We start from the raw sequence: 23,946 nt of genomic DNA on the forward strand, positions 1-23,946 counted from the left end.
CCCTTTTACATACTTAATTAAGGACGCTAAAAATTCCTGAACGTTCGGGATTTATCATTTACGTCCCAAAACTAATGAGACCGCCTTACGAAACAAAAATTATACTCCTCCTAAAAGCCACAGCGCTCGCAGGAGCGCTTGTGGCGCGTCACGAGTGCCCTGGTGCGCGGCTGTTTCCCAACGCGCCGACACAACGCCTCTTCCTCAGCCTCGCAACTCGCGAGGTGCTTATTGGCGGCTTGCCGGCGGGTGAGCGCGATCTCACCGGTGTGGTGATCCGGCGCCAACAGGTACTCCTCCTCGCTGGAAGCGTGCACCCGGTCCACGTACCGCCAAGCGTAGATGATGCGCTTGGGCCCGACTACACTCAGGGCGTCGGCACGGGCGTCCTCCGCCACCCTCACGACCCTCGCATGAGCCTTCTGCCAAAGAGCCAATTGCCTGACTCTCTCGGACGCGACATAGGCCTCCCAGGCAGCTTGTTCCGTGGTGCGCTTCTCTTCCTCGGCCTTCTTCTCTGCCTCTATTTTGGCGCACTCTGCTAGAGGCAAAGCCTCCCACAAGGCGACATCCATTTATTTCCAAAGCTCCTTAAGGCTGGGGGGCTCGGCGGGCGGCGCGGCGTTCTCCTCGTAGCGGGGAGCTGACACGTCCTCCGGCGCGCGTGCTAGCGAGATTGGGAACACCGACGCGTCCACCTCGACGCGTCGCGGCGAGGAGCGGAACACCGACGCGTCCTCCTCGACTAGTGGCGGCGAGGAACGTTACGGCGACGCGTCGCGTAGCGGCGAGGAGCGGAACACCGACGTGTCCTCCTCGACTAGTGGCGGCGAGGAACGGAACAGCGACGCATGACCGTCCACGCGGTGCTGCGAGGGGCTCCTAGGGCTTGGGAGGGGCGATGCCATGGTGGTCTACGTGAGAGGGAGGGGGAGGAGATAGCGATGAACGTGAACGTGAGGGGGAGGAAATAGCGATGTCGTGGGAGGCGCAATATTTATAGCGAGCAATGGCACACCTACGTAAGATATGGACTGAGCTGCACTGACTTAACTGCAGGTCCAGTTGCGTCACTGACATGTGGGCCAGACCCATGTTGGGCCCATATGTCAGTGACCGAATGCACCTGAAGTTAAGTAACAGCTACGTGGGCATATTTGTTGGAGTAAATTACGGGGGAGTGAAGGGGTGGAAATATTGCTGGTCACAACAGATTGGACGAGCGTGGGGGGAGGAGAATCATGCATGCAGATTTTTTCACACGGGGTGGAGTGGTGGGACCGCCAGAGGGAGAAGGAGAGTTTGGCAGGCATATTATTTCCACACATGGAGAGGAAAAGATTTGGAGACACACGGGCTTCCTGCAGGTATGGGGAACGGTGCATAATAAGTCATCTTGCATGCCGGGCTAGGTATAGTCTCAAGTCATTAAAAAAACACGCCCCACACATGTTCATATTTCAAGGTGCACTAAATTATTGCATGCGATGATTAAGGTTGGCCATAATGGTGGTATCTTAGCACATGGGAATAGCAAACATGATGATGTGGCAAAGAATTAAAGAAGAGAGGGGGGTTAGAGTAACTAGTGTTCATGCATGCATTGGTAAACACATTTTTTTGTGGAGAACGACATCACTAGTTGAGTACTTTTGCAGACTTCAAAAACTATTCCACAATGTGTCAACATGCACAATGTCAAATCAATATTTTTACACTCGTTATAAAACGTAGTTCTTATACTCATTATAATCAGTACTCCCTCCGTCTAGGTGAGCAAGTCATCTTAGATTGTGCACTATGACCAAGGAGGAGGGGAAAACGAGAGATCTTAATGTTTATTTGCTAATTAATAGCATTGCATGCAATGAACTAACCACTGCATGTCGTGTTTGGTAGTCTCAAGTCATTAAAAGCATGCACACCCACATCTCCTATTGGTTGATATGTCAAGAAACAAGAAACGAGGTAGAAGTTAATGCACCGTGCCTAAGTGTTTTGGGAATATTGTATCGAATGAGTGTACTGGTGTGGCTGGTTAATTAATATAAGGTGGTGTTAAAAAAAGTATAAATTTGGTCAAACACTTTGCAAACAGTTGACGGGAGTAAAAAGGACGAGAGGGAGTATCATGCATGCGGAGTAGGCAAAATAATTGCTTTTCTAAAAAAGGCAAAAAAATTTGCTCATTTATAGCCAGTCGAAGTCTCCAAGGGCGCGACCGCACGAGGGAGGCTAAGGTCGTGGGAGGCGCGACGTTTGACGGAATTAAGTGAAGTTACATCCACGCGCCGGCATGGCATGCGAATAGGCATAAGATATACCGTCAGGCCTATGATATGGGTCTAGTAGACATGACATCTAGTGGGTCTCGCATAGTTCTCGAGAACTCTTTGGGGGCTTGCAGCCGTTTATCCACCGGGCAAGCCAGCAACCCCACGCCGTTCGCACGCCCTACTCGTGCCCATCTTCTACCTTACAATAGTTCGCTCCCAGTCGTCCCGTCCTTTCACATTAGTTTGCTCCCAGTTTTTTTTGCGGGGTACAATAGTTCAACTTCTCCTAACCCGCCTCCAAAATCCATGGCCTCCCAAATCTCCATGGTCGCTGCTGAGTACCAGGTTAGAGCCATCACCGGCGATCAGTTCATCGTCATCTACACACGTGGATCCAAGACGGTGAAAGCATGGCTTGCTCGCTTCCTACGCATGTTCAACAGTTCAACGAATGAGTGGGTCGCTGGGCTAGATGTTGAGTACACCACAGTCCTGGGACGAGAGAAGGATCTAAAGGACGAAGAGAGGAAGAAGCCCGCCGTGATCCAGGTTTGCGTACATAATGTTTGCTTGGTCTACCACATATGCCATGCCGATGTTGAGTGCCAGGATTTTAAGAACTTCCTCAAGGACAAAAGAGTGAAATTCGTTACTGTAGGCTTTAAGAACAACAGTGACGCCCTGCATCGGATAGGTCTCATTGTAGGCCAGCCCTTCGATCTCCAGAAGGCAAGCCTGGTGTCCTCCTCTCAACCTTCAATGCTGACCCTGGCAGCAGCCATGATTGATCCTTCGTACTCTAAACTGAAGAAACCTCATCACGAGTTTCATCATGCATGGGAGTCGAAGACATTAGATGAAGATCACATCCTGTATGCAGCAATGGATGCCTACCTTTGTTTAAATATCTACAAGGGTTGGATGAAGAAGCAGAGCTCAGTGTCCGGTTCAAGCAAAGAAGCATCGACGAAGAGGAAGTGGGACGAGAACGAAGTCGAGGACGTGGACTCGGACTCCAAATAGGTGGCAGTGCCGTTGCTCATGCTGGTTCTACTCCAGTGTCTAGCGGACTAGTTGCTTATTAGTTTATTTTAAAGGGTGTGTTGTGCTGAGGCCCCAGCAGAACTATGTTTATGTTCTTTCTCGTTATTTGAACTCTTTAGTACGTACAGTAGTACTAGTACTATGTCTTACTACTGTTCTTCTTGCAGTTGGTACTACTGCTCGTATCTTCGTGTTCCTACTGTACTTAATACGTTCATACTAGTAGTATAATTTGGGTCAGTCAATTTGTGAAAGAAGTTCGACGGAGCGAAGGAAGAAGACGACAGAAGAGGTGGAAGAAGCCCTTCTAGCCATCCATGTTGCATCAAATGGCTCACATGAGTCGACTGACCCAAATTGCTCCTTCAGATTGCAGGATCCACGTGGCATTCAAGGTCTCGAAGGTAGATTCCGTGTCTGCACCCGGTTTGCGGGCTCGATGCGCGCGCGACCGACTTCCGCCGCGACAGCCACCATGCGCGCCTCCTCCGCGCGGGCGGAGATGACAATGACACGCTAGTTCCTCCTCGCCGGCGTGCTGGAGCATGCGCTCGTCCTCCTCTTCGTACGCTGCGTGCATAGACGCGGCTCCACCAGCTGCTCGCGTGCTTGGCAGCGCAGCGGCATCGCGAGGAGGGACTGTAGACGATGTGAGCGGGCGAGCCTTCGGCTTCATGGCACAGGGATGGCGGCGACACGGCGGTGATGGGCGAGAAATTGTTGGTTGGAGCAGGCGGGCGCCGGCATGTGCAACGGCGGCAGCGGCGTATTGATGAGTGCGCGTGTGAGAGCTTACTTTAGTTTTAAATATAAGGTTGGTCAAACTTAAAAGAAAACCATACTAGTACACGTAAACATTAGACTTAGGCAGCGCTTTTATTAGCTAGTACCACAGCCATGATACGGAATCCTGTGCAAGCGCGTGAACCGTGGCCGCGTGGTCGATCGAACGGTGCGTCACCATGTCGTGCTCGAAGGACATCCACCGAACCTTTTTGTGTGTGTGAAAACAATCCTCGAGTATTACTCAACTTTTTTTTTCTTGTGAAAGTTCTTGATGCTGCAATATTTCCATATATTTGAATTTAGCTGCAGTTCGTGTTTATTTGGATTTGGACGTTTTAGGTGCACCCTAGTTTTTTTAATACTGATTTTATGTGTGTGACTGAGAGAGAACGTGTGTATGTGTCCATATGTGTGCTGTGGCGGAAGGGCAATATGGAGACGGTGTGCGTGTGATACAGACATAGAGAGGTGTGAATGTGCAAATGATCATGCATGAGTGAGACATAAACAGATGCCGATACGTTGTGTATACATGAGAGAACGGTCTTCTAGTTTACTTGTGTGTGTGTGTGAGAGAGAGAGGCAGAGAGACGAGCATCCGTAACACAACAACCATCTCTCTCGATTCGTCCGTCCCTCGCACGGTTGCATGCAACACATGCATCAACGCGCACATTTTGACACCCTCACCCGGCCCCTGCCCACCTCAAGGCCCGCACAATCTCTTTGTGAATACCCATTTCTCTCCTTAGGTTTGTTTTCTCTCAATATCTGACACACACACACACATAGAGAGAGAGAGAGAGACACACGCATCACAACACACACACACACACTCCCCCGAGCACACAATTCATCCCCATCCAAGTTTATACGGCGACCACTCTCGCTTGTGCTTCTTTGCACCCCAACATGCACAACACCTCAATCTTCAAAGAGGGCAACGAGCAGATCGAAGACGGCGACCACATCGCGCTAGAGAATGCGGGGTCATTTGGAAGCAGGGTGATGTGACGACGGCTGACTGACTCCTCCCCCCGCCCTCTCTCTCTTGCACAAAATTACCAATCGCTCTCTCCCCCGCACAAAATTGTCAATCCCTCAACCCACGAGATCCTTCCCCTCTTGTCCATGTTTTTCCTGCTCTCTCATCAAACATGTTGTCTCTTCTCCTTCCACGTATACAGAATCCAGATGCACACACATCTCATGTATATTACATGTATGCATCTTTCTCACAAACCTAACTTCTTCCTCTCTCTTTCTCTCTCTCTCTCTCTCTCTCTCTCTCTCTCCCTGTCTCGTTAGGTTTGATTCCTACTCTCTCGTCCACATACATACAATCTTTCCCGCCCTATCTGCTCCATCTTCAAAAGCTCTCTCTGCACGTTTCATTCACACATTGGGATATGTCAAAATGTTGCTTCTATAATGGCTGATGTAGAGTTATGGTTGTTCTTGTTGCATCCTACAAAGTAATAACTATGAAATGCATTTAGATTCTCATTTGACTGGGATTATGTGAGTTTGAGCATGTTGTGAAGTACTATATACCTTGTATACATCTTGGGATCCGACAATGATTGTAACTATTGAATTGTATAGACCATTACATTTGAAGTCAATAGCCTAATATATTTATTTCACAATTTCAACAAATGATTAGTTCACTACAAACTAAGAAAACAAGTGTGTACTCCCTCCATTTTTATTTAAGTCCGCATATTAGCATTGGTCAAAGTCAAGTTTTGTAAACTCTCAGAAAGGTTATAACAAAAAATATTAACATATACAATAACAAATAAATACCATTAGATTCATTATTGAATGTACTTTCACATCATACATATTTGTTATGGTAAATGTTTATATTTTTCTATAAACTTGGTCAAACTTTAGGAAGTTTGACTTTGGTCAAACCTAATATGCAGAGTTTACTACTACTACTCGCTAGTTGCTTAGACTAATCACTCAACACGCCACACGGGGAGTCCAGTGTCACAAAAGTTTGAGGTCAGTGGGAAAATTTCCCGCGACCCTGATTCGAGCAGTGGGAAGTTACCATCATAGCCTTTGGAACATGCCTACAGATGACGCTTGGTAGGGGGCTGTTTTTGTAACTGTAGGTTCACCCTACCCAGCCAATCCCACCCCGGCACCCAGAGTAGTACACCTGAATACTCCCCATTTTCTATCCCCACCGCAAAATAGACTTCTCCACGGCACCGCAGCCTTCGTGCTCCTCCCCTTTACATCGGCGCACTCGTCCACCGCAGTGCATCTGCCTCATCAACGACCTCGTATGCCACACTGGAGCCGATCCACCGTCGTCGTCGTACACGGAGCCTCTTCCCCGGCATCATCTTCCATGGTCTCGGATCTGCTTCCCAGAAGCCGACGCCAAGCGCAGAAGTACCACCGTCATGGACAATGAACTGACCCCCGTTGCCGACCATGACTCACAGAGGCCGCCGCGACCATCGTTCTCCTCCTCGATTGGTAATGTGTGTATTGAATCACTTAGCAGTACATGTGCAGTTTCATACCTACCCTTCAAATTTCCTGGGTGCTATTGTTCCCGTAAAAGTAATTGGTTATAGCCTCCATTGTCCAACAAATATCAGCTTGTAATTGTGTGTCGCCCCTGTATCGCGCTGTGCTGGTAGGTTTTTCATCTGCAACCAGTAGTGTGGCAAATGATGGAAAGGTTTTTAGAACTAGTAAAATTCCCATGCGTTGCACGCATCAAGATGCATTTGTATGAGTATTTTATCTTGTTGGAGATGCTCTAACATGGCAGACGAGTGCTTTAATGTTGCCCACAAGATGCGCGAGTATTACTAGTAGTATATTTTTCTTGCCATGTTGAGATTTTAAAACCACGAGTGCGAACATGCAGAGGAGCAATGAAGACCAAACACAGGATATTCGGGACATCTTCAAGGAGCGTGGCAAGTTAAAGAGGACCTGCAGCGAACCTGTAAAACGAGCTTTGGTAAGTAACACCCTTTCAATTACTTTCGTGTAGCCTCGTGTTCTTCGATGTGTATATGTTGTAGTTTCTGTTTCTCTTAAGCGTGGTGTTCTTCAATGTGTAATAAGAAGAGTCTTAATCGTCCTAATGCTTTCGTTTTTAGCTTGATGTAGGAAGTGGGTGTTCTCACCTTGTAGTCTGTTTTTATTTATTTTTTCCTTTTGAATACACTTCTCCAAGTTCTGTTTATCTGGCTTCTACTGAATGGATCTAGGTTGCTCTGAGTATTAATCTAAAAAAGAAGTAACTTCATGTCAGGATGCAGTTCCTGCGAGGAGGGAAGTATGGTCAACCTCGAGATCATGTTTCCAAAATGGGGCTGGATTACACACAAGGTGCCAGTTCCCTAATGATGCTGGATTAGACACAAGGTGCAAATTCCCAGATGATGCTGGATTACACACAAGCCAGGTGGAGTCGTCAACTGTTCGTGTCCTTGTGGCATTAGTAAAGGCTGAAAGAAAGCGTGCAGCAGCCTTGAGAATGTAGCTGAGTTCCTGAAGAAGCGAAAAGAGCAATCAGATGGCCAAGCGAATTGGCCCGCAGTGCGAAGCCGCCGAATACAAAGATCTGTCCGGGGAGGAAAACCTCACCCTGGACCGCATCGCTAACGATGATCGAAGGCACCATCAAGCCTTACGGTGACGGCACAATGGAACTCTCAATGAAAGCACCAATGTCGGTGTCAAACCGGCGGATCTCGGGTAGGGGGTCCCAAACTGTGCGTCTAAGGCGGATGGTAACAGGAGGCAGGGGACACGATGTTTACCCAGGTTCGGGCCCTCTTGATGGAGGTAATACACTATGTCTTGCTTGATTGTTCTTGATGATATGAGTATTACAAGAGTTCATCTACCATGAGATCGTAGAGGCTAAACCATAGAAGCTAGCCTATGGTATGATTGTATGTTGTCCTACGGACTAAACCCTCCGGTTTATATAGACACTGGAGGGGGCTAGGGTTACACGGAGTCGGTTACAAGGGAGGAGATCAACATATCCGTATTGCCTAGATTGCCTTCCACGCCAAGGAGTCTTCAATCTTGTATCTTCATAGTCCAACAGTCCGGCCAAAGGATATAGTCTGGCTGTCCGGAGACCCCCTAATCCAGGACTCCCTCAGCGGCAGCCTGTCATGGTCACCGGGACTCTGCACTGGTGGAGAACTTGTCCTTGACGGGGTCCGCGCACCGCCGCTGCAGGCGGCACGCGGTCTTGCCGTGGTGGCGCAGGGAGTGCGGGGGCGTTTTCTCGCGGCCGAGGGACTTATTAGCAGCTTCTTTGTTCTTGCACGGGAGCCGGACACGGCAGGTCGCACCGTGGGGCCGCGCCCCTAGGCGCCAAGACTCCGTGGTGGAGGCACTCCATGGGCCACGCCGCCCGCGGCTGGAGGAGGGCGAGGCAGCGAGAGGGACGGTGCAGGGGAGCTCCCAGCTACGCTGACGAGCTCGGAGATGCGATCGAGCCAGTCCTCGTAGAGGTCGTCGATGGGGCGGTAGCGTAGGAGCTCGCGCACCATGCACAGAGCGGCCTGCGCGTCCACGGGTGCATGATGAGCGTGGGATGACGAACCGGCCGGGGTCAGCGATAGAGTGGCGGTGCGGCCGTCCCACTGCACCGAGGGGTGCAGCAAGGATGTTTGCTGCTTGTTCCCCGCTGGGCCGGTGGCGGCGTTGGCGGCAGGCGACGGAGAACAACGGGGTGGCCCGCCGATGGGAGCTGTCTGAGCGGTGCGGGCGGCGAGGGCAGCCCGGTGCTCAGCGCGAGCGCGGCGAGCGTCCGCCATGGAGACGACGAAGCGACAGGACGCGGAGCGACGGAAGGGAAGCTTCGGCGCACCCCTACCTGGCGTGCCAAATGTTGGATTTCTGGTTCCGGTAAAACCCTTAAGGTTCGAACACTGGGGTGCGCGCGAAGATCTCCCCTACCGATTCACGCCCTAGCTTCACTAAGATCTCAAGGGCTAACTCAACGAACTCACAACCCAAAGGACACAAGATTTATACTGGTTCAGGCCACCATTGTGGTGTAATACCCTACTCCAGTGTGGTGGTGGTGGATTGCCTCTTGGGCTAGGGATGAACAATACAAGGGGAAGAACAGCCTCCTGAGGTGAGGTGTTCTTGTGCTTGGTGAACTTGTGGTTGTTCAGATCGATCTCCCTAGCTATGGTGGTGGCTAGTCCTATTTATAGAGGCCCTGGTCCTCTTCCCAAATATTGAGCAGGAAGGGAGCCAACAACGGCCAATTAGAAAGGGGATAACTAGTACAATTTATCCTAACAAAAGTGGTCTTGGCCTGCCAAAGGCTCTGGTGGTGACGCCATCTTGGGCTCCATGGTGACCTCCGTCTTGCCGTCCTGCTGGTCTTGGTCTCAATTGCACCGATATGGAAACCTTTGCTTGACGCCTCGGTACTCTGCGTCTGCGCTTGCCTCCTTAGCACCAAAGAGGAAACAAGGACACTGTGTACGCTGGCGCCCGCCTGGTCTCGATCGTCATGGCTCACGTCATTGGAACCTTGCGAGGTTCGCCTGGCCTCGATCACTCTGCCCCTCACAAGCCAGCCTGGTGAGGCCGCTCCTGAGGAGGTCTTGTGTCGTCCGCCTCGCGAGGCTTGGCCCCTCGCGAGGGTCTTGAGCGCTTGTTGGTGAAGATGGGCCGTATGGGCCCGCTGGCAGAGCCACGCCATGGGCCGCAGGCAGGCAACTCTGGGGACCCATGTTCCCAGAAAGCCGACAGGATCTTCTTTGTTTCTTTGGCCGACTGGAAAGAACCTGACGCTTCTGACTCCTTGGGGTCCGGTGACATGTCCGGCTGCTTGCTCGACATGGCCACAACCCAGTAAAGGAGCTTCTTCTTGGCAGCAATCACGAGGGACTCGGCCAGCCGACTGCTAGCAGTAGCACAGGCGGCCGACTTCTTGTAGTCGCCGGTTATGGTGATAATGCCCTTGGTTCCCGGCATCTTCATCTTGAGGTAGGCTTAGTGCGGCACCGCCATGAATTTGGCTACAGCTGGCCGTCCTAGGAGCGCGTGGTAAGGGCTCTCCAGGTCAACCACCTCAAACCAAACTGGTTCTCGATGGAAGTGATCTTTGTCCCAGAAGATCACATCTATCTTGACCTTGCCGATTGGTGAGCAGGAAAGGCCAGGTACAATGCCATGGAAAATAGTCTGACAGGGCTGGAGCTGTCGCTCTTTGATATGCAGTTTCTCCATGGTGTCACGATGCGAGCAGCTCGCCTATATGTTGAAAAGGTTGCATCCAACACCAAGGCATAGGAACCCGGAGAGGGCATCACCTCCGGGTGGTCATCTCGGCTCCAGCTGATGGGCTTCTCACACCAGTGCATGAACTCTGGGCTTCTGAAGTGACATCATTCACCTCATGCTGCTGTTGACGCTGATTGTGCCTGTCGCTAGCCATGCTGGTGAAGACAAAGTAGGCTCTGTTTTCTTCGGGGTACTCATCTTGGACGACGGCAACATGGCGAGCCAGCTGTTGTGGAGGAGGCGGTGCCAGCTGGCTAGCAGGCGGGGGAGGAAGCAGTCCTTCGCCCTTGGAGATTCGGGTTAGCCAGTGACACTTCGGGGTGGTGTGGTTGGACGGCTTCGCGCCACTATGGAACTTGCAGGGAGCATCAAGGGTTTTCTCATAGGAGAAGGCGGGTAGCCAAGCAGGATTGCCACCCTTCTGACGCTTGGGGCTGGGTTGACCCTCTGGCTGCTGATCTTCCACTGTCGCCACTTGCCGGCTAGTGGAAGCCGGCTGCGGGGCCTTGCGCTTGTTGTCATTCTGTTGCTGGCACCGACTATTATCACCAACCGGCGTCTGGGGAGCCAGAGGGAGCACTTTCCCAGATGTGTCCACTCGGAGCTCCGACTTCATGGAGGAGTCAGTCGTGGCGTACTTGTCTGCTATGATCAGCAGTTCATCGAGCGTAGCCGGCTCGTCACTGAGAAGTCGATGCTTGAGCAGGGTGCCCTCTCGGCACCCGACAGTGAAGTATTCTATGGCTTGCACTTCGTGCACCCCCTTGCAAGAGTTGCGCAGCTCAGCCCACCGTGTCAAGTAGTCGCGGGTAGACTCGGTGGGGCCTTGGACGCACAGGGAGAGCTGGCAAGGCTTGGGCGGCCGCTTGTAGGTGCTGGTGAAGTTGCAGATGAAGACTTCGGTGGAGTCCACCCAACTGTTTTTTTGACAGAAAGACTGTAAGGGAACCCCCTACAGTATAATTGGTGCAACAAACCCAAATTGTAAGTACCATGCCTTGAACCTGGGTGGGTGGGAAGGCATCAGCCCCTTCCCACCACTAGGCTATGCCTTAGTTTGCGTCCACCCAGTTGTTGACGTTGTAGGGCTTGAGACTATTCAACCATGTCTAGGATGTGCCCTGGAGCATGAGGGAAACATATTTTACGGCAACGCGCTTGTTGCCGTTTGCTGTGCTGACGGCGGTGGAGTAGTCAACCGGCCAATCTTCCGGCTTCATGGAGCCGTTGTACTTGGGAGTGTACTGAGGGAGCGAGAATCCTTTGGGGAAGGGCTCGTCGCGAATGCGGGAGCCGAAACAAGGCGGGCCGATTGCATCTTCCTCTTCAAGTTCCAGGGATCGAGCCAGGCGGTCGATCCGGTGGCGGGCATCATTTTCTCCGATTGCCTCATGGCGGCCTAGCCGGTTGCTGATAGTTGGGTGATCAACAGTAGGTAGGGAGACGCACCTCTCCCTGCGCGGAGGAGGTAGTCGATCACCCCGCTGCTCGACTGCTCGAGGGCGGCCGTCTTGGTCGCGCTCGATGGTGATGCATGTCGGATCACGGGTTCCGGCAGACCCTTAAGGTTCGAACACTGGGGTGCGCGCGGAGATTACGCCTTCAACCTCTCCGTCTCGCAAGGATCTAGACTACTAAAAGAACTGCGCAAGAGACACAAGATTTATACTGGTTCGGGCCACCGATGTGGTGTAATACCCTACTCCAGTGTGTGGTTTGTGGATTGCCTCCTGGGGCTGGTGATGATGAACAATACAGGGAAGAACAGCCTCGCGAGGGTCTGTTCTTGGCTGGGTGATGAACTGCTAGGAGGGGTTCAGTCACCTCTCTCTCTCTCTCTCTCTCTCTCTCTCTCTCTCTCTCTCTCGCTCTCTTGCTCTGCTTGCGAACCAGATGAACCAACCCCTTGCCATGTGGGTGGCTAGTCCTATTTATAGAGGCCCTGGTCCTCTTCCCAAATATTGAGCGGGAAGGGATCCAACAATGGCGGGCTAATTTGAAGGGGGACAACGAGTACACTTATCCTGACAAAAGCAGTCTCCGCCTGCCAAAGGCTCTGTCGATGACGCCGTGCTGGGCTCCATGGTGACCTCTGTCTCGTAGTCCTCTTGGTCTTGGTCTCGTTGCACCGAAGTGGCAACCTTTGCCTGATGCCTCGGTACTCTGCGGCTGCGCTTGTCCCCTTTCCACCAAAGAGGAAAGAAGGACGCTGCGCACGCTGGCGCCCGCTTGGCGCCCCGAGTCATCACGACTTATGTCATGGGCACCTCGCGAGGTACCCCGCCTTGATGTCTCCGCCTCCTCACGAGCCAGCCTGATGAGGCTGCGCCTGAGGATGCGCCGTGTCGTCCGCCTCGCGAGGCTTGGCCCCTCGCGAGGGTCTTGAGTCTCGTGTTGAGGAAGATGGTCCATGTTGGGCCCCCACTTGAGCCACGCCGCAGGCCGCGGGCAGGCAAGTCTGGGGACCCCTGTTCCCAGAACGCCGACAGTAGCCCCCGGGCCCGAGGCGCGCATGGACGTGGCCGTGCCGAGAGGCGGAAGGGCAAGGGAGAAACGCCACGGGCCCTAATAGCCTGCGGCCTTGGGCGCCGCGTGGCGGTTGACGGGACGTGGGCGTCTCCACTTCCCCACGATGCCTTGGTGATCTCAGGAGTTGGACGGGTCCCTGCATGCAGATCGTGTTATGATTACCCGCGATCGTGAAGGCCGGTGGTTGGCCTTCGTCGGCTATAAGTACGGCACCGCGCGTGCCCTTCCAGTCTGTCTCTTCTTGCTCTCTCCTTTGCCTATGTTCCGGCTCCGTCTTGGTGTGATGGTTCCATCGAGGAGGTACTCGGCCGCAGAGAAGGGGAAGGCCCTCCAGGTCGGTCCGGCCTCTCCCCCGCCCAAGCGCGGTCGTGGGCGCCCTCGGAAGCATCCGGTGGCCACCCCAGCAGCGCTTGGTGGCCATGAGGGCGGCTCCTAGCACGGCGGCGGGCGAGCCGCTGCGGCCGAAGGACGCGCCTGGGTTGCACGCTCCCCCAGGCCGCGCTTCCGCATGAGGCAGGCGCTACCAGAGTTCGTCGTCTGGTTGGCGGAGCCGACTTGCGCCCGTCTCCCGCTCCCTTGCTTCCTCCTTGGCAAACTCCCGGCCAGTGCCCCTGGTGGCCTCTGGCTTCAGGCGGAGGGCTGCTGCAGCAGGTCTTCATGGGTCGCGCTGGAGGTCTCCGCCAGCGGAGGCCTGGCCTTTACTCGCAGCTGGCAGACGTTCGCCCGCACTCGCGGCCTGGAGCACCGGTGCACTCTGCACTTCAGGTTCGACGGCGATGCCACCCTCTATGTGAGGGTGTTCGGGGAAGATGGTCGCCGCGCGGGGTGCTGCCCCGAGGACGACGACCGCGTCCACGGGCCCCGCTCCGATGGCGATGGAGGAGATAGTGCTCGCGCGGATGGCGTCGTCCGCGACTCCTCAAGCTTCGTCGACTCTTCCTCGAGCGACTCCTCCAGCGGCGGCAGCAGTCCGCCCCCATGTCGCCGTGCTCGCTTGGGAGGTGGTGGTTCGTCCGCCCGTCGTCGTGCCCCGGTGAAGCGCGAGAGGGAGTCCTCCTGAGGCCCGGAGGCAGTCCGTGTCGCCTCCGTGGGCCGATGTGAGGAGGGCTGCGCCGGGCTCGTCCCTTCCTTTTTCCTTTCGTTTCCTGCATCAGATGAAACAACTACATGGAGCCCCGCAGGGGCGTGTTGGGAAATATTGCCGTTTCAACTATTACCTTGATCTTGTTTTCGTGCTTCCTGATTACATGCCTGTGCATAGATAGTTTTCGACCCTTGCCGGGGGGTGGGGCGACCGACCCAGGCCCTGTGTGTGTGTCGCGGTGCCCGAGGGGCACGGACTAGGAGGGGTGCTCCTGTAATGCGCCAGGGCCAGGAAACCTTCCCGTGGCTAGGGCAGAAACACTCGCGAGGACGCCTGAGCACCATCCCTCGCGAGGTTGTTCACGAGAGAAACCAAAGCGAGGAGCGAAAATCGACGAACCACAAATCAGCAACAGCGATAACTTCAATAAGACTTCAAATGCAAACAAACACGCCAACTGCGGAAAGCAAATGAAAAAGCCGCGTCCGGCACCTAATCTAGTCTTCGACGTCTTCTCACCAGCGCGGAGCTAAGTGCTGCCACTGGGCGTGGGAGGGAGCCCAGGGCCTGAGGCCGGCACTCCTGAGACTCCGGGGCGTGTACAACCCCACTCATTATTACGTGAGAGTGTCACGGGGCGGCGAGCTTCACAGGCATTGGCCTTGCTTCACAGGCTCCGGGCCTTTTTCCAAAGCGCGATAGCTTCACAGGCACTCGCCTTGCTTCACAGGCTCTGGGCCTTTCAAAAAGCGATGATCTTCACAGGCACTCGCCTTGCTTCACAGGCTCTGGGCCTTCCCAAAAAGAGATGATCTTCACAGGCACTCGCCTTGCTTCACAGGCTCTGGGCCTTCCCAAAAAGAGATGATCTTCACAGGCACTCGCCTTGCTTCACAGGCTCTGGGCCTTCCCAAAAAGAGATGATCTTCACACGCACTCGCCTTGCTTCACAGGCTCTGGGCCTTCCCAAAAGCGATGATCTTCACAGGCACTCGCCTTGCTTCACAGGCTCTGGGCCTTTCCAAAAGCGATGATCTTCACAGGCACTCGCCTTGCTTCACAGGCTCTGGGCCTTTTCAGGGGTAGAACCTCCGGAGGTGCTGGATGTTCCACGCATTCTGGATCGGCACTCCCTCCTGGATCTCCAAGCGTGCGGAGCCGGGCCTGGAAACATGAACAACCTTAAACGGGCCCTCCCAGATGGGAGAGAGCTTGTGCAACCCCTAGATGGAGAGGACCCGCCTAAGCACGAGGTCCCCTACCTCAAGAGTCCTGGGGCGGATGTTGCGGCAGTGATATCACCGCAGCGCTTGCTGATACCTCGCCGCTCGCATTGCGGCCTCCCGGCGACGTTCCTCCCCCAACACGAGGTCCATCCCCCGCATGGCGTCCTGTTGTGCCTCGTCGAATGCCAGGACCCGCGCGGAGCGACGTGTGACCTCGTGAGGGAGGACCGCTTCTGCTCCGTAGACCAGGAAGAATGGGGTCTCCCCAGTTGGTTTGGTCACGGTGGTGCGGATGGACCACATCACGGACTGAAGCTCGTCGTACCAACCTCTGCCACAGGCCTCCAGCTTCTTCTTGAACGTCCTGGTCTTGAGGCTCCTCAGGACCTCTGCGTTGGCTCGTTCGGCCTGGCCGTTGCTTCGGGGGTGCGCCACCGAAGCGTAGCATATCTGCGTTCCAAGGTTAGCACAGTATGTCTTAAAGAGGTTACTGGTGAACTGCGAACCGTTGTCCGTGATGATACGGTTTGGCACCCCGAACCGGCTCACGATGCCCTTGATGAACTTGACCGCGGAGCCCGCGGGGATGGTGCGGACGGCCTCCACTTCAGCCCACTTGGTGAACTTGTCCACGGCGACGTAGAGGTAGCGGTAGCCCCCTGGTGCCCGAGGGAACGGGCCCAGGATGTCCAGCCCCTAGACTGCGAATGGCCACGAAAGGGGGATAGTCTGCAGGCCTCCTGCCGGCTGATGGACTTGCTTGGCGTGGAACTGGCAGGCCTCACAAGCTTTCACCAGTTCGACGGCGTCATTGAGTGCGGTGGGCCAATAAAACCCACTGCGGAACGCCTTGCCGACGAGGGTCCATGATGATGAATGATGTCCACAGTCTCTGCCGTGTATATCCTCCAGCAGTTCCTTTCCCTGCTCCCTGGGAATGCAGCGCAGGGATACATCGTTTGGTCGCTTCCGGTAGAGATCTCCATCCCTGATGCAGTATGCCGTGGCCTGCCGTGCCACACGCTCCGCTTCCTCCTCCTTCTCTGGCAAGGTCCCTTGTGTCAAGTAACTCCAGAGCTCCGTGATCCAGCACCCCTCCTGAGGTTCCATCGTCAGGAGCAGTCGAGCCCCCGAGGTCGGGCCACAGACCGGGGCTCCTGAGGCAGGTGGCTGGGGGAGCTCCTCCCGAGGCTGAGCCGTATTTGACAATGACGGCTGGGTTGAGGGCTTGAGGAGCCGCTCCTCGAAGACGCCAGGCTCCTGAGGTAACCGCCTGGACGCCCGTTTAGCGATGTCGTCGGCCTCCTGATTGGTGCCACGGGGCACATGCTGCAACTCCAGCCCCCAGAACTGCTTCTCCATCCTGCGGACCTCCGCAAGGTAGGATTCCATGTGCTCATCTTTTGGCTCGTACACCTTGTTGGAGAAATTGACGAGGAGCTGCGAATCGCCCTTGATGGTCAGGCGTTTCACCCCCAGGGCAGCTGCGGCCTTCAAGCCCGCTATTAAACCTTCATACTCCGCTATGTTGTTGGAGACCTTTTCACCATGTTGGAAACAGAGCTGTACAACGTAGTAGAGCTTGTCCTGAGTGGGCGATATAAGCACCGCCCCAGCCCCAGCACCATGTCTGGAGAACGCCCCGTCGAAGTGCATGACCCAGCCTTCTGGCGCCTCGCTCCCCGGGGAGAGGGACCGATCCTCGTCGGCCTTGAGGCCTGGTGCCTCCGTCCATTCTGCCACAAAATCCGCCAACGCTGCTCCTTTGATGACCCTGGTTGTGCTGAACTCGAGCTGAAACGCCTGCAGCTCTATGTTCCACTCAGCGACCCTTCCGGCCGAGTTAGGGCTCCTGAGCACTCTCTCCAGGGGGTATGATGAGACGACTTTGATGGGATGAGCCTGGAAGTAGTGATGCAGCTTGCGCGAGGCTACCAGTAGCGCGAGGAGGAGCTTCTGAGGCATTGGGTACCGTGCCCTCGCGTCCCGTAGCACTGTGCTAACAAAGTAAACCGGGTGCTCGACAAGGCTGGGAGCATCTGGGGTTGCTGCACCCTCAGGAGGTAAGGGAGCCTCACGAGGCGACGTGGCCTCAGGAGGTGGACCATCCGGTCGGGCTGCCTCTCCTGCCTCTGGTGCATTTCTCGGCAGCTGACCTTCCTCAGCTGCGGTTGTGGCTTCTGCAAGCTTTCCTTGTTCCCGTTTTGTTCGGCCTCGGGCTGCCGCTGCGGTTTTGGCTTGGCGCTCCTCCCTAACTGCCACCAGGGCTGCGCTGGCGGAGTAGGGCGTGGCGGCGAGGTACAACAGCAGGGGCTCCTAAGGGCGCGGAGCCACCATGACCGGGGGACTGGTCAGGTACCTCTTGAGATCTTGAAACGCCTTATCCGCCTCTTCAGTCCATTCAAAGGGCCCCTTTTTCTTCATCAGCTAGAAGAAAGGCAGCGCTCGCTCCCCCAGCTTGGAGATGAAGCGCCCTAGCGCGGTCACGCGCCCAGTGAGCTTCTGCATTTCTCTGAGGGTCTTTGGTGGACTCATGTCCTCGACCGCCTTGACCTTCTCGGGGTTAGCCTCGATGCCACGATGGGACACGAGGAATCCCAAGAGCTTGCCCGAGGGGACGCCAAACACACATTTCTCTGGGTTGAGCCGCAGGTTTACTGCGTCGAGGCTCACGAAGGTCTCCTCCAGGTCTTGTATCAGGGTCTTGGCCTCCCAAGATTTTACTACAATGTTGTCAACGTAGGCTTCGACATTCTTTCCGAGCTGCTAGCCCAAGGTGATGTGCATCAGTCGCTGAAAGGTTGCCCCTGCGTTACGCAGCCCGAACGGCATGCATGTATAGCAGTATAGCCCGCACGGGGTCAAGAAAGCGGTCTTCTCAACGTCTTCCACGGCCATCTTGATCTGGTGATACCTAGAGAAGGCATCCAGGAAGCATAGCAGGTCGCATTCCGCAGTGGAATTGACGATCTGGTCGATGCGGGGGAGCGGGAATGGATCTTGCGGGCATGCCTTGTTGAGGTTGGTGAAGTCGACACACATGCGTTCTTTCCCCCCTTCTTGGGCACAACGACAGGGTTGGCCAACCAATCCGGGTATCGGACCTCGCGAATGACCCCGGCGGCCTCTAGCTTGCGGGTCTCTTGGGCGATGAAAGGCTGCTTCTCCGTGGACTGTCGCCTGGCCTTCTGCTTCATGGGGCGTACATTTGGGCACACGTTGAGGTGATGCTCGATGACACTCCTGGGGATCCCCGCCAGCTGATCGGGCTCCCAAGCAAATACCTTCTTATTCGCGCGCAGGAACTTGACCAGGGCCTCCTCCTGCTCAGGCTCTAGGTTGGCGCCTATGGTGAAAGTGGCACTGGAGGACCCGTCCTCATCGACGGATATGTGCTTGGTTTCTGCCTTGTCCTGGGTGAACAACTGCTTCTTCTTGGCGGGCGCAGCCCCCTTGGGCTCAGGGGCCTTCGCGTCGACGGGCCATGCCGGTGCTGCCGTCTTGAAGGCGAGCTTGAGTACTTGCAGGGTGTCCCCGGTGTCCCCGTGCACGGCGAGGGTACCACTGCTCCCGGGCATCTTCATGAGGTTGTATGCCGGGTGCGTGGCGGCCATGAACTGAGCCAGTGCTGGGTAGCCTAGGATGGCATTGTAAGGGAGGCCGATGGGGGCGATGTCGAAGTCGACCGTCTCCGTGCGGAAGTTGTCTTAGGTGCCGAAGGTTACCGGGAGCCGGATCTGCCCCAGGGAGTCGGATGATCGACCCCCGACACCTGAGAAGGATCGACTGGGCCGCAGTCGCTCCCGAGGTATGCGGAGAAGGCTGAAAGTCTCGATCGAAAGCACGCTGAGGCCCGCGCCGCCGTCGACGAGGGTCCTGGTGATGGCCACTTGGCAGATAGTGGGGGTGCACAACAGGGGGAGTGCGCCCGAGCCGACCGGGTTGGCGGGGTGGTCCTCCGAGCTGAAGGTCAGGCCATCCTCGTGTGCCGCTCGGTCCAGGGGAGCCCCCTGCCGTGCAGAAACGGTGCTGACCCGGTAGGCGAAGGGCTTGATGTGGCGGCTTGTGGGCGGTGCCTGCGAGCCGCCCAGGAGGGCCGCAACGACCGGAGGCGTCGATGTTGCGGTGCAGTCACTCCTTCGCGCGGGCGGATGCTGGGGTGGTGCTCGTTGCTCGTTTCCCGCCGGGCCGGTGGCGGTGTTGACGGCGGGCGACGGGGAACGCTGGGGACGCCCACCGATGGGGGCCGTCCAGGCGACGTGAGAAGCGATGGCGGCTGGGCGCTCGGCGTGGGCCCGACGAGCGTCAGACATGGATGCGGCGGTCGGAGGAGAGCGGAGTGGTGGAGGACGAATTCCGGTGCACCCCTACCTGGCGCGCCAAATGTCGGATCACGCGTTCCGGCAGACCCTTAAGGTTCGAACACTGGGGTGCGCGCGGAGATTACGCCTTCAACCTCTCCGTCTCACAAGGATCTAGACTACTAAAAGAACTGCGCAAGAGACACAAGATTTATACTGGTTCGGGCCACCGATGTGGTGTAATACCCTACTCCAGTGTGTGGTTTGTGGATTGCCTCCTGGGGCTGGTGATGATGAACAATACAGGGAAGAACAGCCTCGCGAGGGTCTGTTCTTGGCTGGGTGATTAACTGCTAGGAGGGGTTCAGTCACCTCTCTCTCTCTCTCTCTCTCTCTCTCTCTCTCTCTCTCGCTCTCTTGCTCTGCTTGCGAACCAGATGAACTAACCCCTTGCCATGTGGGTGGCTAGTCCTATTTATAGAGGCCCTGGTCCTCTTCCCAAATATTGAGCGGGAAGGGATCCAACAATGGCGGGCTAATTTGAAGGGGGACAGCGAGTACACTTATCCTGACAAAAGCAGTCTCCGCCTGCCAAAGGCTCTGTCGATGACGCCGTGCTGGGCTCCATGGTGACCTCTGTCTCGTAGTCCTCTTGGTCTTGGTCTCGTTGCACCGAAGTGGCAACCTTTGCCTGATGCCTCGGTACTCCGCGGCTGTGCTTGTCCCCTTTGCACCAAAGAGGAAAGAAGGACGCTGCGCGCGCTAGCGCCCGCCTGGCGCCCCGAGTCGTCACGGCTTATGTTATGGGCACCTCGTGAGGTACCCCGCCTTGATGTCTCCGCCTCCTCGCGAGCCAGCCTGATGAGGCTGCGCCTAAGGATGCGCCGTGTCGTCCGCCTCACGAGGCTTGGCCCCTCGCGAGGGTCTTGAGTCTCGTGTTGAGGAAGATGGGCCATTTTGGGCCCCCACTTGAGCCACACCGCAGGCCGTAGGCAGGCAAGTCTGGGGACCCCTGTTCCCAGAACGCCGACAATGCGTGTCCGGCTGTGGCTAGCAGTCGACTCTGGGTCTCTTCGGCCGTGGGTGCCTCCTGTCGGTGTTCGGGAGGTTGCGCCATGTTCTCAGCGAGGGGGAGTTTCTCGGCATGCGTGCCAGGTTCCACCATGCGGCGGCTGCCTTCTTGCTGCGTGGCAGCCGCGTCGAGGAGCTACTGGACGCGCTCCGTCATGCAACGTCGCTCGTCACCCTCCAGGTGATCTAGTTCGTCTACTGCCGCCTGGGCGACATGCAGGTTCTCCAAGGGTGTGGCATAAACAGCGCGGTCAACCTCCAGCATGCTGGCAACGGCCGTGCCCCGCTGCCATACGGTGCCCATCCGGATGGGCTCGCCAGCAGCCGGCGTGCCGCATATGGAGCGGTCGATTTCGCGCTGGTAGGCCTCGGTGAGGCGTCTCATGGTGGCCAACTTCTTGGCGCTCTCGACGAGTGTGACGCGGCAGGCCTCCATCGTATCACCGTTTGTGTCTGCAGTGATGGGCACAGACAAGTCCCGCATTGCCGCCTGCAGAAGGTCCTGGCCGGCCCCACCAGAAGCTCCATAATGACTGATGACCAGCACCGCCGTGACGGTGCTGGCGCTAGCGTCGCTGATCGCAGGAGGGAGTGGATCATCGATGATCACCTCGTTGGCGGGGAAGGAATCGGGGGACGCCACGTCGAAATAGACGAGCATCGGGTCGGTAGAGGCGACAAACTGTCACATCCCTAGTTCTGGTATGACCTCGACTAGCTAGTCATGTGTGCATCATGTTTAAATTTCATTTAAATTTGAAATGGGGATTTGTGAAACCCTCAGAATTCATTTCTGGAAATGACCCAGATAAAAATTACTCCAAAAAGGTCCAAGAAAATGTTCATGTCTCTCTAAAAATACTGGTCATAGGTAAAATTCAAACCAATATTTTCAGGAGCTCATAAATATTTATTTTGGCCATTTGGAATTAATGCAATAATTATTTGCATTGGATATATATATATGTTATATTTATTTATATATGTCCAATAATTCTGATTTTTATGTGAGGGGCTCTGGAATATTTCAACTAGCTCCTACACTAAATTTCAAAAGAAAAATAAATTGATTTAGTGTTTTACTAAATCAGGAAACAAATTACAGAAATAGAAAAGAAAACAAAAAAGGAAAACCTTACTTGGACTTACCTGGGCCACTTGCTGGCTTGGCTCTGTGCCGGCCCAGGCAACTGGCCCCTGCCAGTCGTCCCTCTCCTCTCACTGGGAGGACAGGGGCGTGTGCCCGCGGCGCTCATGCACGCGTCCGGCCACCTCTTGCCTGTCTGCCTCACTCCCCCGTCGCCCTGGACGCCCTGGACGACGCCACGCGCCGCGCCGCATCTCTCTCTCTCTCTCTCTCTCTCTCTCTCTCGTGGCCTCCCCTCCCCTCCCTCGCTCTCTCGCGCGAATGGCCGAGCGCTGCCGTCGCCGCCGTTCACCGTAGCCGCAGCCACCACCTCCCCCTCGCCTCTCTCCGTGTCTGCAAGCTCCGCCACGTCTCCTTCTACCTCTCCGTCAAGCCACGCGCCTCGGGAGGCCCTGGAGCGCCTCCATCGCCGTCTTCATTATCTCCGGCCGTCGTGGATCCCCATCGCCGCACCGTCGACCTCAGCGCGTCCCCGAGCTCGCCGTCAAGCCCACCGAGATCCACTACAAGAAATATGTCAACTTATGACCTTTTGTCAGTGACCCTCGAAGAATTGGTCATAAATTTATGACCATTTTAGACCAATTGGTCAAAAGCTATTCAGGGGGCTTCAAACCCTAAACCATTGCGACCATTTTGGTCAGAAAGGTCATAATTTCCTTACACGAAATGGTCACAAAGCAAACAGTGCTAGTCCGCTGCCTTATTTCTAGTTGTTAATGACCAATATAGATGGTCATAGCCTTGTAGATTGTGGTGGGTTGTGATGACTAGGCGCCATCTCATCAGTTTTGCCTATGTGTCATGTCCATGTGGCAGTTTTTGCCCTAGGTTGTGAAGCAACCTATATTTCTATCATTCCCAAAATTCCCAAAAAAATCTCATAAATTCTTTGGGGCATATCTTCATCAAATATGTAAAAATCCTTCCTTGCCTAGTTCAAAACTAATTCAACAATATTCATTTTCCTATTCTGTTCACAAGAACACTTTATGAAGGAAGTGCTATTTTTATATTCTTGATTGCCCTCGGAATTTTTGGGCACTCTTTCCTATCCAAATCATTACCGCATGACAAATCTTCCTCGGCAAATTTCCAAAGTTTTTGTCCACCTAGAAGCATTGTGAAGGAAGTACCTTTTTTATATCTCTAAATGACATGAAATTTATACAGTTCCTTCATATGCCCAAATTATCACCCTCCTCCAAATTGTAGCTCAGTCAAATCATCTATGTGAGCCCAGGTTCAATTTATATTTTATGGCCAAATTGGCACATTGCAAAGCAAGTGTTATATATACCCCTCCTATTACCCTCAAACTTTTTGGACACTCTTCCATACCGAAATCATTTCCACATGATAATATTCAGCTCAATTTTGCTAGTAAATCTTTCTCAGGAAATTTCCAAAGTTTCTACCTCGAGAGAATCTTTGTGAAGTAAGTACTAGCTAGGCTTACCCAAATGATCTGAAAATTTACCAGCGCATGACCATACCTATGTAACTTACCTACACCAATTTTTAGCTTATTTAATTCATCCAATCTTTCTCACTAGTTTTCCCAAGTTTTTGTCCATAGAAGAGCATTGTGAAGGAAGTACTACTTTGGCATGTCAAAATGATATCAATTTTCTACAATGCTTTCCTATGCCCAAATAACCATCCTCCACCAAATTTCAGCTCAATTCATTCATTATTTTGAGCCCAGCTTCAACATTCATATTTTTGTCCAGTGTGGTACTTTGCAAAGCAAGTACCACCTAGGATCCTCCTTTTGAGGTGAAAATTTGTGAATACATTCTCCTTAGTAGATGATCATCCTCAGCCAAAACTCATGCCCATTGGCCATGTGCATTTCCCGTACTGCAAATCAAACACTTGGCTGCTTATTCATGTTTGAGCATCGATCGGTCTCCTCGTGAGAATCTTATGTTGTGATTTTCTTCCTAGCACCTACCTGGGGAGTGCCCAACCCACTAGACATGCCTAGGCCGCACATAACACATGGCAACGCCACGGTCACGCGGTGACCACGCGGCGGGCATGCGAGCTTACGCGCTCTAGAGTTGGGGCCCTCGGCCACCGTCCAAACCTCGATGTCTTGCCATCAAACCATGTATTTCTGATTAAATAGATACTTATTTACCTAGAAATGATTTTTGGAAAAAATAAA

The sequence above is a fragment of the Triticum dicoccoides genome, chromosome 1A (genome assembly GCF_002162155.2).
Source record: "Triticum dicoccoides isolate Atlit2015 ecotype Zavitan chromosome 1A, WEW_v2.0, whole genome shotgun sequence".
Taxonomy (NCBI): Eukaryota; Viridiplantae; Streptophyta; class Magnoliopsida; order Poales; family Poaceae; genus Triticum; species Triticum dicoccoides.